At 30.9% G+C, this 12,929-nt stretch overlaps 1 long non-coding RNA gene across 1 annotated transcript; it reads left to right on the top strand.

The window, feature by feature from the left end:
• The first annotated feature begins 7,104 nt into the window (after positions 1-7,104).
• On the top strand, positions 7,105-10,036 carry LOC147816902 (uncharacterized). The gene is made up of 3 exons (XR_015428606.1): positions 7,105-7,151; positions 7,716-7,857; positions 9,873-10,036. It is a non-coding gene; the product is annotated as an uncharacterized LOC147816902 (long non-coding RNA).
• The last annotated feature ends 2,893 nt before the right edge of the window (positions 10,037-12,929 follow it).

The raw sequence follows: 12,929 nt of genomic DNA, 5'->3' as shown, positions 1-12,929 counted from the left end.
AATGGAAGGAAATATTGTACTTCGTCATGTAATGAGTATTCTTTTCCTGGTATTCTTTTGTGATTTTAGCCATTCAAACACCAGTTCAACAATTCATCTTTGTTTTGCCTCAGTTGGCTTAGAGATTCTTTAATTGTTGTTAAAAGTACCAACACAATAAATTGATGAAAAAGAGCCTGCAATATCAATTAACTGTTATTCATTTAAATATGCTTAGAAAAAGACTAAAATACATTTAAATATGGGATAACATCTATATGTATATTTTGTCACAAAATTATGCTCTTTTACCCCATGACAGTAAACTCCAAACACTGTATTATGTATAGTTTGTCGAAATTAAGAACTCCCCTAGCCATTCGCCTGAACTGTTGCGGTCACTATGGTGACGAGGTATAACTATTTCAAATAGGAGTGTGAGGTCATTGTTTAGGTCACGGAAGAGTGAAGAGAAGCTACCCTCCCTGAAATGCGCTATTTTTATTTCCATAGCAGCAGTTCATACTGTAGACAAACTCCAGACAGACACAGACTGCAGAGCCAGACATTTCAAAAGTGTTTCAGCTCAAAAACAACTTCCCTCTTCCCATTCATTCAGCAGACTTGATATTAAAATTATTACTTTTGAATTTCGTCCTTTCAATACAACCTCTTTAGTTTGATTTTTGTACTCAGTATTTTGTAAATAAATTTGTCAGCAGCGAAGTGAGGTAAGTAAGTAATTAATTAGAAAATGTAAGAATATAAATATTTGAATGACGCATACTAAATATTGTCATTGTCCAATGAAAGGAATCAGTTGAACATAAAATTCTGATCTACATTTTGTGGCTTTACATTCTAGGTCCACAAAATGAATACTAAGTGAACTAAACATTAGTAGCTCCCTGTTTGCCTGACCACCCAACCCGAACATCTGTTCCTGCACCAAAGCTCAAGAAAAATTGGGATGGGCACAATAGGCCTTAGTCGTCCTTAGGCTATTGCACCACCGAGTTTAGTTTACAATGTAGTAAAACCTATAATCATAATAACATAATGAACTGTTAAAATAACCTAATAAAATTTCCTTTTATTACTAAATAATTTATATAATATAAGCACTACTAAAACAACATATATTGAATAGACTCATATCAAAACACACAAATAGCATACCAATTGTTAAGTATGAATACTCTAAAAAACTCTGAAATAATATGCTGTTTAGATTTTTAAAAAAAAACTTTTAGATACTATATTAAATTTAGTTTCAATTTTAGCTATTCTTTCAATACATACTGCTCAACATTTTTATTTTCGTCCACTTTGTCCAGTTTCTTACAGAGTTCTTATAGAATGTAGAAATATAACAAAAGGATATCTTTTGTTATATCATGCTTAGCAATAAGCAAAATATTACCTAATTAACAACCATATCAATCCATTATTGGAAACAAGTTCTGACAATTTAAACTTATTTTAAATAAATACCTAAAAATATTTAATTTGAGAACTTAAATCTTTAAAGGGTAAAGTAATGCACTTGACAATTTTTAATTTTATAATTTTCCTGTTAGACAAGGTTCCTAACTAAAAATTACTTAGACTGGAAAACAAATTAAGAATTTTTGACTGATTTTTAAAAAAGTAATAACAATAAAATGGAAGTATTTTTGTTAACTCAGAGCTGAATGAATTCTTGGGAATGCAATGAAATAAACACATATAATAAACACACATAGAAACGTACAGAAATATTATTTGACAGAATTAAACAACAAATGCAGTTTTAAAGTGTATAAATGTAAACAAAAGAAGAAAAAGAAAAAAAGATACCATTCCGTGTTTTCCAAAGAAGTTTCTGGGAATAAATAGTGATTTATTAAAATTCAAAAATAAAATTTTAAGACCGGAAAGCAAGAAGATTAAGAATTTCAGATTAAAAAATTATTAAATGGACTAAAAAAAACTTGGTCACAAGTAGAACTTGTTGACCGGCTTGACTCGAGTGTTATATTTCTTCCGTCCGACAATAAAACATTCCACCAAGTATAATAAAAATAAATAAGACAGCATGCTGCGACCCACGTGTTATATCATTCAAACACGCCAATATACAAAACACTCACAAAATAATCGCCAAATATTCTTGGAAGCAATGCCAAAACTCAAAGACTTCCAGCATCGAAAAGGTTTTAAGTCACTCTAGGTTCGTAAAATATCAAAAGAATTGTATTGGTCGGAAGACGACGGATTAAACTCAAAAGTTGAAAACGTTTGCTTGAAAACTCAATAAGCATGCGTTGGCGATTAAAAAATCCCTAACCCTATTTGTTTTCGCCAAAAACCTCCATGTAACTAGATTGCTGGTTTATTCCTGCGCGCGCATAGCCGTCGTTGGCGAAGAACGGTTTAGGCGGGAGAACATGGTACCCAGAATTTAAGCATTATCGCTTTTTTGTTGAAATTTTCTCCTTGGAGTTGCGTCATCCTTCATCATTAGTATTATATCATTCATCGTCGCGTGAAATATAGGACTTAGTTATCAACCTTTTCCCTTTTCAAATTTTTTCTAGAAAAACTGCATGGACAGAATTTTGAAGATGAAATATGAAGGCACTTTTTAAATTTAGTTTAAAAAAATTTAATTCAAAGTTGAACAACTAAAAGATTGACTGCTTCAATTTAATATTCTTTGTTTTCAAGCTGAGAAATTTATAAATAAGGTTTAAATATTTTGCAAATGTTTGTTTTATAAATGCAAGGAAATTAAATATATTAGATTTAACATCGTAGGTACTGCGCAATTAATTAACGTAATTTTTATTACATTTAAAAATTGTTCCGAATTCGTAAAGAAGAATTCAAAAGTTTAAATTGAAGAAAAAAAAAACACTATAAATTGACTCGTTTGTGCTCTGAAGGACGGTACATTTTTTAAAAAAGTAAAAAGTGATAGCAGAAGTGAAGCTTTACTATAATTTATTATAAAGAAGCAAGACATTATTGTCTAATAAAAAAATATGATATAATAATATTGTGATACATAATATGATATGATAAAAATGTAACACCAGGGCCGGATTAACCTATAGGCACACTAGGCACGTGCCTAGGGCCTACAAAATTCAGGGGCCTACGAAAAACTTGGGAGAAAAAAATTTTTTGACATAAATAATTTAAAACAACAAGTGTATTTTGCACAAAATTATGAAGATACAAATAAAAATATAATATTTTTCAGTAATAAATTATTTTGCAGAATCTTACGATCTAATATATTACTTTTTTGCGATTATTGGATTCAACGAAATCTTGTATTATGCTGTCGAATTCCAAACTACGCAAAATGTCGTATTCAATAGACATAAGTGCGAGCGATGCCAAACGATCTTGATTCATTGTTGAACGCAAATAATTTTTTATCAATTTTAATCTGGAGAAAGATCTTTCTCCTTCTGCATTTGATAAAAGAATCGACAAATATATTCTTAATGCAAATGTGAACGTTAGGAAAAGTATTCACAAGTTTATCTTTAATTTGAGCCTTCAACATTTCTTGTGCAGATTTATGTTCATATAAATTTGAAAAAAGTAAAAATTCATCTAAAAAGTTTTTCTCTAAATCGGATGAGTAAATTTTCACCAAATTTTGCGCTTTTAGTTTAATCTCAGATTCTGACAAATTTTTGCGTAATTTCCTTGTAATTCGGGTTCGATAAAACATCGATTAATGACACTTTTTGGTCGATCCAGAAAACTGGGAAATTCAGACATCCGGGATAGCGATGGTCCCGAGCATCCCAGATAATTGGTTCTCTACTGTATAAATATTTCTTGTAATTAATCTCACTATCAATTTCACTGTTTTCTTTGCTGGTTTGTTGTTGTATTGTTAACGTGAAGTGTTTGCATAGTTATCGATCGAACTAATCATAATGGTATTATCGATATCAACTGCAATATCGGCAGTATGTCGGTATAGCAGATAAAGTTCAATAAACAAATTCGTAAATTAAAATCCATATTAATAAAAATGTTAAAAAAAATATGCAAGAAAATTTTAGCATATATTTTGAAAAGAGGGGAGGAGTGGGGGAATGAGGGGAGGGCCCAAAAACGTCTATGCCTAGGGCCTACGAAAGGTATAATCCGGCTCTGTGTAACACATATGATGTAATAAAATTATTTACATCTAAATTTGAAGTCAAAGAACAATAGAACAATACATTTTTACATCCAGAGTGGTAGGATACAAAAGGAAATATCCAATCGGCATACTGTAACGAATCAAGCTACATTAAAGAGAAACAATTCTTTTTTATAAAAACACAATTATTCTATAACCACTCATAAACTAAGCAGACTTAAATTAAAATACCCGTAAAGGGTTAGTATGAACCTGAAATTCAAACCAAAAACTATTCTCTTCAAAATTAACAACTTTCTGATGTTCCATAAAATGTCTCGTTCTTTTATTTTTAATTTCTCATTCAATTTTTATTTATTCCTGCTTTTGTCAGCAAGATTTTTTTCCTGGTAGATTTCTTTCTCTACCACTTTTTCCTAAAACTCATTTTCACCATCATTTCAGTTTTTGTAGTCGGACATTAATGGAATAAACAGTGAAAATCTAAAGAACGGCAGCTAAATGTCTTTGATGAAAATTATACATAACAGTAATTATTACATAAATGCAATATTAACAACTCATGCTTGTCGTTGGCGGGGTAGGTATTAGTCCCCCTCAATAATTACGAATAATTAAAAGCCTAAATAAAAGAATATTTCAAATAAATAAAGAAAATTTTTCAAGAATTACTATCGATTTAAATTAATCAAAGTTTAAAGCAAGAAACGGAAAAAATAATCTTTTTGCTGGTATTTATTATGACTTTTTTCTTATGCCTGAAATTTAGAACTATTGTCACTGTGTAATTTAATTTCGTCCCTGTTCAAAATTAAACCCAGTGACGGCCATGTTTTTCACAAAGTTTCCATTTGAGAATAGATAAATTATTTTCGGTTAAACAGAGTATTAGTTATTCGGAAATGCCTAGATAAAAAATTTCGCTCCAAATAGTGCTATGTTCAAATTTTTTGATCAAATCCTCGACAGATCTATATTATACACGATCCAATATATGATCTGGCAATCACTGAACTCGAATATTTGTTAGTTCAGGAGCTACTACAACAGTAAATTAACACAAGAGATAAAAATAATTTGAATTTAAAATTTCAATAAATAACTAACAAACTACTTTTTCCCAGTATCGACAATGGAAAATGTATATAAGCAATTAACATAAATTAGTTACGTACTTAATTAATTACTTATATTTTGTGTCCCGCAGTGGACTGATCATTAAGACACGGTTCCCAGCAGATTACCGAAGTCAAGCATCACTGGCTACGGTCAGTGGGCGGGTGGGTGACCAATTGGATCAGTCTGCATAGGGACCGAGGGTGTGCGGTATTGATCCTCGTTAAACTGTTCTACCGTAAAGTGTTTGACTTCGCGTGCAGGTCATCGGACTACCGAAGCGGGGGTGCCATCCCCTCTGCAGAGGATCAAAATTGTGATGACATGTCTTCGGATCATCCTCAGGGGTGTTTGCCAGACCGCCGCCAATAGCCCATCGCGCAGCTTTAGTGCGACGCAAATTAACAACAACAACTTATATTTTGTAATAATGATTAGCTTAAATTGATTGTTGTTGTTAATTTACGTCGCACTAGAGCTGCACAATGGGCTTAGCTTTAATTGAATTAATATTTTTTTGCAATAATAAAATAATTACTCAAATAATTACGATATAACTAACAAATTGATTTTCGAACTATTTTATTTTATTTTATAACCGTCGTTGAACAGCCAACCCAATTTCATGAGTTTACGACTACTAATGTTTAACTCCGTAACCTTGTAATTTTGAACCCAATCCAGAAGACAAGAAAAACTCCTGGATCAGTACCCCCAGAGGAAATGATTTGTTATGGGAACATGGAGGACTTTGTGACTCGACAGATTTAACGTGCATCAGTCACCATTTACTACACGGGGAGTCTTCGGCCGGATCGAACCCATGACCTCTCGGGCCCAGCGCTCTACCGACCAGGCTATCCCGGCCCCCTACTTTCGGACTATTATCGAAGGGAGTTGTTTATAAGCATCTCATTTTATTCTCAATACCGTTTGTCCCGCAGTGGACTGATCGTTAAGACACGGTTCCCACCAGATCACCGAAGTCAAGCATCACTGGCTATGGTCAGTGTGCGGGTGGGTGACCACTTGGATCAGTCTGCGTAGGGACCGAGGGTGTGCTGTATTGGTCCTCGTTAAACTGTGCTACCGTAAAGTGCTCGACTTCGCGCTCTGGTAGTCTGGTTACCCTTATGAAAATTTAAGGTATATTTAAGGTTGATTTGAGGTATTTTTGAGGTATTAAGGTCGTTTTGAGGTATATTTGAGGTATATTTAAGGTTGCAGAGAAAACAGCAATAAAAATTATACCTCGTAAAGGTTGTAATTAAGGTGTACGAGGTTGATTTATATATACTTCAGCCTGTTTTGAGGTTGTTTAAAATTCACTTCAAATCAACCAGACTGATAAGGAGATTTTTAAGGTATACCAGGTTTATTTTCTTACACTTGTAACAAAGGAGGTATTTTTGAGGTATAAAATTTTTTACCTTATTTCAACTAACGATAAAAAGGTATTTATTGAGGTATATGAAGTCATTTTATTTATACCTAAGCTTATTTTGAGGTTGCTTTAAATTCACTTCAAATCATGCAGACTGATAAGATGATTTTTAAGGTATACGAGGTTGTTTCTCTTACACTTGTAACAAAAGAGGTATTTATGAGGTATAAAAAAATCAACCTTATTTCAGCTAACGAGAGTGAGGTAATTACGAGGTATAAAAAATATACTTTTTTTCTACTAACGATATTGAGGTATTTATGAGGTATAAAAAATATACCTTATTTCAACTAAAGAGAGTGAGGTATTTATTGAGGTGTTGAAGACATTTTATTTATACCTAAGCTTGTTTTAAGGTTGCTTAAAGTACACTTCATTTTAACTAACTCACTTCCCAGAGTTCCATGCGAGCCGGCAAATGGCGTGTGTGTTGACAATCGGAAGTCTATTCGAAATTCGGTAAGTGTGCTTGACATTTATTAATTTAGTTTTATCACTTTTAATCAAATATGCTTCAATTTTGAAACTTAAATTTTGTTAGTTTTGTTTTAACGACGCTTCCTGATCTTAAATAATTTAAGTTGGAGGATATTCTTAGAGGCTATCGTTGTAGGCTTAGCAATAAGAGAGAATAACCGAAATATTTCTCGTCACTGTTTTGGGTAACATTACTGGTGAATCGTTACAGCAGGTTATGCACAGTATATTTTATTGTTTGTAGTTCAGTCAAATAGAACTATTCTTTTTATTTTGCTTAAATGTATATGTTTTAACGTAGCAGTATGCACGCTGATTAATTGAGAAAAATGTTCACAATTTCTCTTATAAATAAATCATTGAAAATTGAAAGATTTTTAAAATAGCAATTTTGCTTTGAAATTCTACTATAGCTGTATGCTTATCGTTTGGATATTTGTTGCAAAGATTATATTATTGTTTATATATATATATATATATATATATATATATATATATATATATATATATATATATATATATATATATATATATATATATTTACAGAGCTTATCCACAGTTCCCTGATATTACTGAGATGGCCTAGGCTGTAAATAGCACATGCGCGGCGGCGCAGAAGAAGAGACAAGCAAGCTACTGCTCAGCCTTCCCCTAGGATATAGTTCTGAATTTATACCTAAAAGAAAAAGTAATCTCTCCTAATAAACTACAGAATTTATGTAATTGTTGATAACAATAGTTTGCTAGATATTTGATAATTGAAAACTAGTAACTGTACTAGCTCACTTCTTCATGTTTGATCACAAAACTGCTATTTTCACTACATGTTATTTTCTCGCATTTTACCCACGTTAATTATTTACTAAGCAGATTGTTATTACTTATTAGAATATTGGGCAGAATGAAATTAAATCCGATTTCAAGTTTATATGACAATTTGTTTCTAGGTTATGAGCTTTTTCATGCAGCTGTTTATGGTTCACTACTTCAAAAATGCGCGAATTTCGGAAATCTTAAATATTTTAGAAATAAGTTAGTATGGTATGCAATTTTAATCCTGAATTGAATAAAATCAATTGCAAATAAAAACATTTATTGTTGAAAGTAATATGCATTATTTAGAGTTTCATCCTATGGGATGTGTATTTATATTTAAACAAGTGTTTGTAACAACTAACTATTAGTTTTATTCTGCTCGGTATTATAAGTTATATAGGAGATATTATACTCAACTTATTTTAAAAGTATTATTTCAAATCATTCTCTCTTAGACATTTTCCTCACATAAAATTACTCACAACTTTAAAATAAATGCTCCTTATCAGCTTGTAATTTGTTCTATTCGATTGAGTGTAAGAAAAGAATAAAAATTGGTACATAACTTTAAAATTTTAATTTATTAAACGATTGTAGATTCTTGATTACATTGATTAAAAATTATTAAAATAACTATTTTTTAAGAAACTCTGATGTGATTGACAATAACATAAGTCCTTTTCAGAATCAGAGTCAAAAATTTAAAAAAAAGCTGCTAGTTTCATGAAGTCTGACAAAAAGTTGAAAAATATAGAGTAGGTTTATTGAGTTTAAAGATTTTTAAAAAAGAAAGGGAAGGAAATCTAATTATTAAACTTACAAGTACCATAATGCTACAGATGTATAGAAAAATAAAAAGTGTTAAAATTGCATGATAAGATTGGAATTATACAGGGTGTTTATAAAGTCCCGGACCCATTTTGATGTTTAATAACTCATAAAATAATAAAGATAGATTAAAGTTAATAACATTAATGGTTAGATAGACTCAAAAAGTTTCATGACTCTTGTCAATGAACTTCCACGTGTGCCCCCTTCGTCGCACGGAGAATATCAAGTCGATAGTCAATTTCACGAGAGGTAGCTTTCTTTTTTACAGAAAAGACAATCTCATCAGTCGTATACTTAGACATGTTGGAAAACTTCGTATTTCCACAACTAGAAGAGCTTCAGCCACATGTCTTTTTGCAACAAGATGGTGCACCACCTCATTGGGGTATCATCGTTCGTAGTTCTTTGAATGACCATTTTACAAGAAGATGGATTGGGCGAGGAGGTCCAATTCCTTGGCCACCCAGATCACCTGATATAAAGCCGCTGGACTTTTTTCTTTGGGGATTTATAATAACAATGTTTACAGGAGGATCGTGTCGAACATTGATGGCCTAAAAGAAAGAATTACAACCGCAATAGCCTCTGTGGATGCCGACATGCTTGCCGCTACCTGGCGTGAAATTGACTATCGACTTGATATTCTCCGTGCGACGAAGGGGGCACACGTAGAAGTTCATTGACAAGGTTCATGAAAGTTTTCGAGTCTATCTAACCATTTATGTCATTAATTTTAATCTATCTTTATTATTTTATGAGTTATTAAATATCAAAATGGGTCCGAGACTTTATAAAAACCCTGTATATTTGAATTTCTGTAAATGTTGTTAATGGTAATATTGTCTTCAGTGTATTTTATTTTGTGGCTGTGATACATGTCATGCTTTTTAGCTACGAGGATTGAATAGAAATGGCGGGTGATATTTATCTGAAAAGGAAAATTAATTTCATCCAGATAATTTAAATGATAAAAAAAATACTTTCTAATATTTTAAGACCTGCCACTATTATTGTAAATATGACTTTCTTACTAATTTATATTTTTTTTCCTTTTAGGTTCCAATAATTACAAGTTTCAACATGTAGACGGAAACAGTATTTAAAATAATTTTGTTGGTTTGTAAAAAAAGTGAAATTTTAGTTTTAAATAAAAGTACTTTGAATTTCAGCTGACTAATTATTTAAATTTGTAGTTTTATAGCTTTAAAAATTCAAGCACCTTAGACAACTATCTTCTAAAAATACGAGTATGAGTTCCTATAAATAATTTTTACTAACTGTAGAATTTGGATAAGTGTTATTTTAAGATGATTTAAATCAATCTATTAAAATTATAGAAGAATTATGCATTTGAAACTTTCTTTTATAGCTTAACAAAACAAGCAATTACTGCTGAAGGTTTAACATTAAAAATTGCAGGTTGATAAATGATCTCTACTAGTGAAAAAAATGTAATGTACATTATTCTTCATATAATATATATAATATCTTTATATATATATTATATTTTTTATATAGTGAGTCTAAAAATTAATAAACTAGGTGGTCCGTATAACACCTCACCTTCGTAAGTGCTAAAAAAAACATCTTTGGTTGATAAATTAATACTTCTAAAAATACAAAAATATATACTTGAGGTTACGAAATTATAACTTAAGGTAGAACATGGAACACATGGCGCTAATTAAAAATAACCTTTCCAATTGTTGAAAATACACTTCAGGTTGATTTATAACAACCAGAAGTGTAAAATGGCCCACCTTAGGTTGAAAAATATATACCTCTACAAGCATAAAATTATATACCTGAGGTTGAAGAATAATTACCTGAGGTAGAACGAAATACATTTGAGGTTGATTTATAACAACCAGAAGTGTAAAACGACACACCACAGGTTGATAAATATATACCTCTACAAGCATAAAATTATATATTACAAGCATATCTGATATTATTATCTCAGATATTACAAGCATATCTGAGGTTGAAAAACAATTACCTGATGTCGAACAAAATACACATGAGGTAGATTTATAATAAGCTGAAGTGTAAAATGACACACCATAGGCTGAAAAATATCTACCTCTACAAGCATAAAATTAGATACCTGAGGTTGAAAAATAATTACCTGAAGTCGAACAAAATACACCTGAGGTTGATTTATAATAACCTGAAGTGTAAAATGACACACCTTAGGTTGTTGAATAAATACTTCCACAAGTGTAAAAAAATATACTTCAGGCTGAAACATATATACCTCTGGAGGTATATTTAAGGTATATTTGAGGTTGATTTAGAGGTATTCATTTGCACCCTTTTCAACCTTTACGACGTATTTAAACAACAACCTCCTTTATACCTTTAAAATATACCTCGTTTATACTTCATTTATACCTCGATTTTTTCATAAGGGTACCGAAGCGGGGGTGCCACCCCCTCCGCAGAGGATCAAAGTTGTGGTGGCATGTCTTCGGATCATCCTCCAGGATGTTTCCCAGACCGTCGCCAATACCCCATTGTGCAGCTCTAGTGCGACGTAAATTAACAACAACAACAAAAACGAGAAGAAAAAAAGTTAATTTATGTCACCGAAACGAAAAATAGTGAAATTTTTCTCATACGTTTTTTGTTATGTGTGACAAATTTTTTTCTTCTCATTTCTAGTCCCCTGAACAAACGTGAATTTTAAAATTTACATGAATTGTTTATTTTCATATTTTTTGCATCTTAGTTCTGTTTCTCCTGTTTTATTTAGACCGGAAAATAATCAAAATTGCGGTTAGATTAGAGATAAATCCTACTTTTGTAGTTGTCATGCAGCGTTTGAAAATTGTCATGTTGTACAGAGGACCAGTTGAAATTTGAACAATTTTAACAAGTCGAAAAATGCATATAACATGAAATTAATTAATTAATTAATGCATATAACATGAAATTAATGCATCTAACATGAAATTTTAATTACAGGATTTTATATTTTCTTTTGTATACTATTAGTTTCTAATTTTTACGTTTCAATTCCAGATTTGATTTCCTGTTAAGTAGGAATGTGCTTCAAATATAAATTCTGCGAATAAAAAGGACTCATTTAATAAACTTTTTTTTTTTTTTGAAATTTCAATACTTAATGAATTATATACCACTATTATGAGGGGAATTATACCACTTTATGGTATATTCTCTATACCCTACCAGATCTCCGAATGACAAAATGGTATTTTAAAGAAGTAAATTCCTGCTAGAGTTTATGTACATTTACTGCAACTAAAAGAATTTTGTTTATCTTGATTTTTCTACAGGAGCCCTACACCTGTGTGTACAGTGCACAAAATAAAAAATAAAAAGAAATCCCCCCGCATAACTTCCGTTCTTATTATCGGGTTTTCAAGAACTAAGTGTCAATCTTAATGGTTCCAGGGTGTGACTTCAAATAATTAGTGCTAACTTACTTCACAGTAACAGTTAGAAATCAGACACAAAAACGTACTTTTATAAACATAAAGGGGAGAGTCGGGTAGCCCCGCTCACTTAAGGAGTATTGCTTATATTTCTGTATAATACTGAGTAATAATCAACATTTTTGTATGTTTCTATTGTTTTATCATCTAATTAAATAATGCAAAAAGAATAAACCAAAAAAAGAATAGTTAAACTTAAAAAAACAGAAATTTAAAAACACATGTTTTTCAGCTCTTTTCAAAATGCGTCGGGTAGCCCAGCCCAGTTACAAAAATTGTGTTTTTTGGCTATTTTTTTCAGGTGTAAATGAGAATGATCAATGTATTGACAATAGATAAACCTCATTTATCATTTTTATCACAAAATTATTTTATTTATTACATATTTATATACTTTTAGTGAATTCTATCATTTAATAACAACAAATGTAATACTTTTTATCATTATTAACGTATATTAATATATTATAATATTAATATATATTTATATTAAATATTTAACGAAAATAATTTAATTTAAATAACAATAATTAATAACAATAGTTAATTTTAATTAAATATTATCATGTTTTTAGGGCATGAATCTGAATTGAACAACCGGATAATGCTCACTCTGGTTATTGTTTCCATTTTTAAAAGCGCTATATGTTGAGCC

The sequence above is a fragment of the Parasteatoda tepidariorum genome, chromosome 1 (assembly GCF_982258835.1).
Source record: "Parasteatoda tepidariorum strain Cologne lab strain chromosome 1, Ptep-v5.0, whole genome shotgun sequence".
NCBI classification, from domain to species: domain Eukaryota; kingdom Metazoa; phylum Arthropoda; class Arachnida; order Araneae; family Theridiidae; genus Parasteatoda; species Parasteatoda tepidariorum.
Note: the sequence above shows the minus strand (reverse complement) of the source record. Positions and strands in the feature narration are given on the sequence as shown.